This window comes from Falco rusticolus, chromosome 6, assembly GCF_015220075.1.
Source record: "Falco rusticolus isolate bFalRus1 chromosome 6, bFalRus1.pri, whole genome shotgun sequence".
NCBI lineage: Eukaryota > Metazoa > Chordata > Aves > Falconiformes > Falconidae > Falco > Falco rusticolus.
In genome coordinates, this window is record NC_051192.1 from 84,494,439 (window position 1) to 84,501,142 (window position 6,704).

Consider the following 6,704-nt stretch of genomic DNA (forward strand, 5'->3'; position numbering starts at 1 on the left):
ACCTGCTTCCCCAGTCATTATGTGCTTAGGAGAGATTTTGATCTCCCAGGAGAATGATGCCACTTGGATGAGGTAGTTGAGTGCATCCTTTTTTCATTGCAGTATGCAATGTGTAGTGTATGGATAGTTTTGCACAACAGAAATAGGCTATTCACTCATGTGTATAGTCAATCTGCATGTAGCAGATCTTGATCTTATACAAACTCTCGAGTAGCAAAACCCCCAAATACAGCAACAAAAAACGACTAAAACACAGCTCTTCCAGATGCAAATTTGGTGTGCAGAAGCACACATGTAGTAGTAGAAATCAACCCCTCATGGCTCCTTTCAACTTCCTTTGAAGTCAGTAGCAAAATTCCCATTGAGTTCAATAAGAACAAGAGGCAGCCCTTGATCTAGTAAAAAGTCCTTATGAGGTTTTATAAGCTCTTTATACAAAACTTTATTCCAGTTGTATACGAAATACATTTTGACCCTGTATCCACACACAAGACTTTGTGGCTGGTTGAGAATATGTGACATCTCCACTCTGCCCAGCCAGCCACTGTCACTCAAAGGCCTGGTCGTGCAGATGTAGGAGTGATTCCAGGTTACCCAAACAAGTTTTGCTTTTCAGAGAAGAGCCACTAAGGAGAGGATGACAGCTCAAGTAACTTGCATCCAGCTATTCAGGAGCAGGATAGGTCAAGGCTGTTTCTGGCCACTGATCCAGCCTCCCTCATGACAACAGACACATGACAAATGTTGCTGCTAATTCTGCTCAGTCTTGCGGTAGCCTTGGACACAGCTCATCACAGGGGATTAATACCAAGACTGGAGAACCTGGCATGAGGAGATGGAATTCCATTAGAGCAGTTCTGTTTCACCCCTTTCTGATCAGGTCCAGAGAGTGGTGATGGGCAGCTATTCCCTCTGCTTGAGGTTGCTCAGTGAATTCCCTAAGGGATCACTCATGTTGCTTCAGCTGTTCTACATTTATATGAAGTCTCTGGAAACTTGTGAGACAATTTGGGAAAATTATTATACTTGGTACTTTGTCTGCTTTCCAACTGACTCAGAAACCATGGTCACTGGGCTTAACAATTATTGACTGGAGTCATGTTTTAGGCAAAAACCAGCTGGGTGAAAGTCTACCCAGAAATATGGAAAAGATGGTGACTAGCAAATACAAACGCCAGTGGACCTGACAGCAGCAGGAACCTCAAGATGGTGACTTACATCTCTGTTATCTCTCAGTTTTGTGGCACCCAGACCAAACTTTGGGCCAATTAGGAGAAACTCCAGAGATTCCAGGTAGATCCATAAAACTGCTGCCCACAACCTGGGTAGTCGGGTCTAGAGGAAGGAACCCTCTTCTGCCCAAGTGCTGGGGTCATGAGGGTGCAATACACAAGCGAGTCAATTCAGTCAAGACTATGCAACCCTGCATCCCAGCCCTGGAAAAAATGCTGTTCAGATTCTGACCCATGGTTCATATTCTAGTCGTGAAGCATGAGCTTTATCTACCTGATGGGCATTTCACTACACAGTGTACAACAGGATAGTGACCAGCAAGAAATGCCTGGTTGATTCAGCTACAAAAAGATAGATGCTTCATGCTTTAAAATATTTATACAAAAATAAATTTTCGTGGATCTTGGAAAACTTCCCCATTAAACTGTACCCAAATACTGAAGAGCCCTCTACGGGAAGACAGATACTATCATGTTAGACATTTAAATCCTTTGACCATCTGGAACAAAGGCAAACTTTTTGTGGAAAAGTACACATTAGTAGGCTGGATTCATTAAATGCTAGTAATTTTAGCTCAGGTTAAAACATCTGAGCCCTTAACAGGTTCAAGGGCAAGTATTAACCAACAAAGTTAGTTTCTAATCGAACTTGGCCTTGAGAAATTTTCTTATATATTCTTTCTGGGTGATGTTATTGTTTTGGGGGAGCTTATCTACTATCTTGCTGGGAACAACTATCCTCTTTAATAAAGTGCCTAAAATACTGTAATAAACACACAGCTTATATCAATAGCATCATATTTCCCCACATAGTATTTGTGTGTGGTTTAATTAGATGGAAGGATTACAGGAAAAGTTTGTGTCATAATGATTCTTTAAAGCAAAACCATAGATCAAAGTTCATAGCTGCCAAATATACAACTTTCAAAACAAGCTCAAGTGCTGCTATTAATCATGGCTGCTGGGGGATTTGATGACAAAGATTAAACTGCTGTAAAGGATACTGCTGTGCATCAGATTCTTGCAACTGTCATCAAATAGTCTGCCAACTATTAACAGGTCAGAAGAGTTGTCCAGCACTTACCATGGGTGGCTCCGTCGCTGCAGTTGGTGAGGCCGTCTATGCCATGGTGACAACCAGTGACACCCTCCCAGACAGAAATTTGTGGGTTGTTATATTTTACAGTGTGGCTGAAGGCTTAAGGTCTGCCTGTAGAGAAAACAAGAGAGGGAAACTGCAGAACCTCAGCCTCACAGCACTGTATCCTCAAGGGAACATTGCTTGTGTGGAGTACTTTCTCTATTATTATCCACATGGAGTACCTTCCCCTTGCTTATTGCATGTTAACAGTGCCCACCTGTGGAGCTGAGGTGTTGTAAATTCACCTCCTAGTTTATTTCTCAGCGACCACTCTGTATAGATAAGCCCTCAGAGAGTACCACAAGGACCAGCTTTCACCCCATTTGCAATTACGACAACCCTCTCCTTCCACACCGGATCATGTAATATCCCTGTGGGAAGCTACAGCATTCGCTTACACAGAAACATAATATGAAGGAGGTATGTAAAGCATACTTCGCAGGGCGGGAGCCAACAACCTGTGACCCACCAGCCAGTGCTCTGTGGTGGGTCACCAATGGCCATTAGATGACATATAGAGAGTATTTAACCTACAGACCTGCAATATGCTGCTGTCGCTGCTCATATGTAGCAGTGTGCTTGAGAAGTGGCCTTTCAGAGGTTCAGCTTTGCAGAGGCTGAAGCTGGTATCAGTGTTCTGCACTGAGCTGTCGTTGTAACAGATGTGAATGACAGTCTGATGCAACAAGCAACTGGAGATTCAAATGCAAAACCACAGATTTGACTACAGTCTTCAAAGTTTAGGGGAGTTACAGATCTGAATCCAAACTTCACAGCTGCGGCCAGCTATAAAACAAACTTATCTATATAACGCATTGAATCCAAACTACATTTAAATATCCTTCATCTCTGGGAAACTTTGGAGACACATCTGGCTGGAAATTTTTAAGCATCATCTCATCTTTGCTAACAGTATCTTTCAAAAAATAAAATAAAATTAAAAAAAAAAAAGGACAGACTGTTAAAGACTTAAAATGGCAGACATTCAACCTTGGATTATTTTAAGTAGTTCAGCCTTTAACTTACCAAACAAAGGCCTTCATTCTACCCACACTTCATGAGTTAAAGGTATCATGGATCGCTTCACTCCTTAATGTAACAGTTCTGTCCTCTGCTGAATGCAAGAATGTGACACCAGACAGACCATTTTTAGACATTTGCAATGGTATATTTTGATGTCTAAAGGTTCCTTGCCCGTAGACCAGCCTTCATTTGCCTTCTCTTGATTTAAATTGTTTTCCAAGGCTCCCCTTCCCACAAAAAAAAAAATCCTACGTGGCTGCAACATTCAATACTACAGCCCCTAAATATTCAGTCCCCTCCCAAAATGCTTGGGAAATTAATAAATCCTTTTCAGTTATAACAAAGTGAGATAAATGCCTGCTTAGATTAATCGCTTTTATATTCATTGTAAGATGCTATTTAACTACCACCACAAGGACGGTAATTAAATAGCTTGCATGGGCTTGGCACATAACTAGTCCTCCCTGAGAACTGGTCTTTTAACATAGCTTTGGGGTCTGTTTAACACTTGTGAAGCTACACTTCTGTGTCGGATCACTAGAACCACATAAATGGCATTTGCTCGCACGTCTGTGTGTGGCACTGACAATGCCTTGCCTGGGTATGGGGCAGGTAATCTGCAGTGCACGCTGTGTCAGCACGGCAATTATGGTACACAGACAGCGATATACTTGGTGATATATCAAAGGGTCTTTGCGGATGTCAATGGAAATGTTAGTGTCCATATTGCACTTCAAAGAATACAAAGACTATCTGGGAACATTTCCCTGAATTGGGACCCGTTTTTCTGGTTTTCTGGTTTCTGCCATCTTACATTTAAATATGGCATCTGGTTTTCTTCTTACTGAGAACCATATACTGAGTATAGTAACCAGGAAAGGGTGGGGAGGTGTTTTCCTTTGGGTTAGTGAAAAATATTGCCTGAGGAATGGAAACACTGCTTTGATTGTGATACAGCCTCTATTTTTATTACTTTTCTCTGTAAAATACAATAAAAACATTGTGGGAAATATATAGTCAATTATCTGCAGTGGAAGGGAATACACCATCCATCGGCAAGGCTTCTGGGGGAGGGAGCACCAAGCTCCAGCCTTATCTTTCAGTGTGAGACAGACCGTGGCTCAAAAACTGCAGAAGCACAAATTTAAAAACAGCGTATGAGCATGTGAAACGCAAAAGGCCAGTTATCCATCTGAAAAAGCACCACAAAGGGCCAGAAGAACGCCCCTGAAAGCAGTATGGCTACAGCTGCTGCGTGGGTAAAGCACTCAGCAACAGAAAGAGGGAAGGCTTAGGGTCTGAAAATGTGGTATCCATAAAACTCGAGTCAGTGGCAACATTACCACCGGTCACAGTGGAGTACAGGTTTCCTCCGAAACTCTAAATTTACCCTTGGCTCTATATTATAGCATCCAAACAAAACCCAGCGGTGTGCAAATCAGCATAAGGGTATAGTATCGTCAAAGTGGCTGCAGAGCTGAGGTAGGTTAAGTCTGTGCCGGGGCTACACCAAACGTTCACTGCAATAGCCCAGACTTTCGGGTAACGCAAGTATTTTCACATCACGCTTTTATCCTTCTTGACTAGCCTTTGATGTAAGTTCTTATTTTAGGCCACAGACTCCTGAGAGAGGTGCACTGAGCTACACTGGGATAGAGCTATACTTTGTGGGTGCCGTCACAGCACCTGTGACATTTCCTAAGTGTATGGTGGGATTGCAGGGTCTGTTTGTGCTGTCTCCACTTTTCCTGCCACTCCCTGCCACAGAACTGGAGCCAAGCGCTTGTCTTGAAACCTAGGCACTACCTCCGATGTTTAGAAAGGCCACAAAGGAAAAATTTGGTAATGTATCCAGCTCCTGGAGGTTTAATGTTCATTCTGGTAGAATGGAAGATGTGAGATATTAACTATTTAAGGGTTATAAACCTCTGAACAGAAGGTGAAAGGTAACTAAATTTCAGGAGAGAGTTTCTATTTGCCCACAGCATCTCTATCTTCCTGGTAGTACTGATGTCCTGATTTACTGATGCTTCTTAAGTTTAGTTTATAGGCTTTGAATTCTAAAATGGAGGCAAACATCATAGCTGATATTTAGTAGGATTACATACTTCACTGTGGGTAATGAGCCTGTGCTGTAGAAACCTACTGTAGGGTAATAACTAACAGTAGAGCAAGCACTGACCTCTTCCCCTGCAAACCTGACCAGCGCCTTTGCAAACAGAAAGGCTCAAGGAGGGGAGCAACGGGAACAGTGATGATACATCAAGAAGGGACAGGCTTTCAGCCAGCCTGCAGCAGGTTATGTTTGGCTAGGTGAGACCTAGAAAACTCCTGTACGAGGATTTGGTTTTAGCCTTTTCAGGTGAAGAGGATTCAGACTGAATATAAACAAGATAAAACTATCACTAATTCAGGCCCTATCTTTCTCCAAGTACGTCCAGAAGATTCAGATTCTCATTTGCTGACACTGCTATCTGGGCTCCAGGCACCAAACTCTCTGAGATAGTTTTATGGCCAATGCAACACTGCTTTGCAAGAGTAAGCTGTGGCTACATAGGTCTTCTGTTTTTTTGGGTAACAAACATTTTTTCAGAGCATAAACATAACAGCACTGACAAAAGGCATCTAAAGCAAGTTGAAATCTCTAGAAAAGTTATTTTGTAACAAAGCAAGTCATCATCTCTTAAAAATGTGTGTTGTCTTGGCACGTCAGTGCTTTGGATTAACTGGGTAGCTGAGGAATATAGTGGAACATAATGCAGTACATGAAATTCCCTGTAGTTTTGCATACATTAAATTGACATACCAACAACTTGGTGTTAAATACAAGGCAAAATATTGAATGTGAGGATCACATTCATGCAAAGCTCAACTGACATGTCAAGATACTTTGTCAGCTGAAGTGCACAGTCAGCCCACAGACCATTACCTCATTATGATAAGTTGCAGTCGTTGATATTAAAACTTGGACTTCGAAGTAAACTTAAACATGGTCATTAAAGTTTGACAGCTTATTCTGAAAAGTGCAACAAAACAGCAGCTTCATATATGAAGCTGGTACATAAACCTCTAAAAGTAGCTACTCTTCAGCCTTTTTAAACACTTTGATAGACTAATTTGATATATTATCTTTACAGAAAAAATATACCCACAGAACCTGTGAACCACTTCTGCTGATAAGTTTCTTCTGTTGAACTGCTCATGGTATAGACTGGCTAGCATTAATGCCAAACACTGTCCGTGATTTTAAAGTTTCTCCTGTTGTCCTCTGTTGAAGCAGAAATGAGCCCTCTTATGGGTCTGATCAA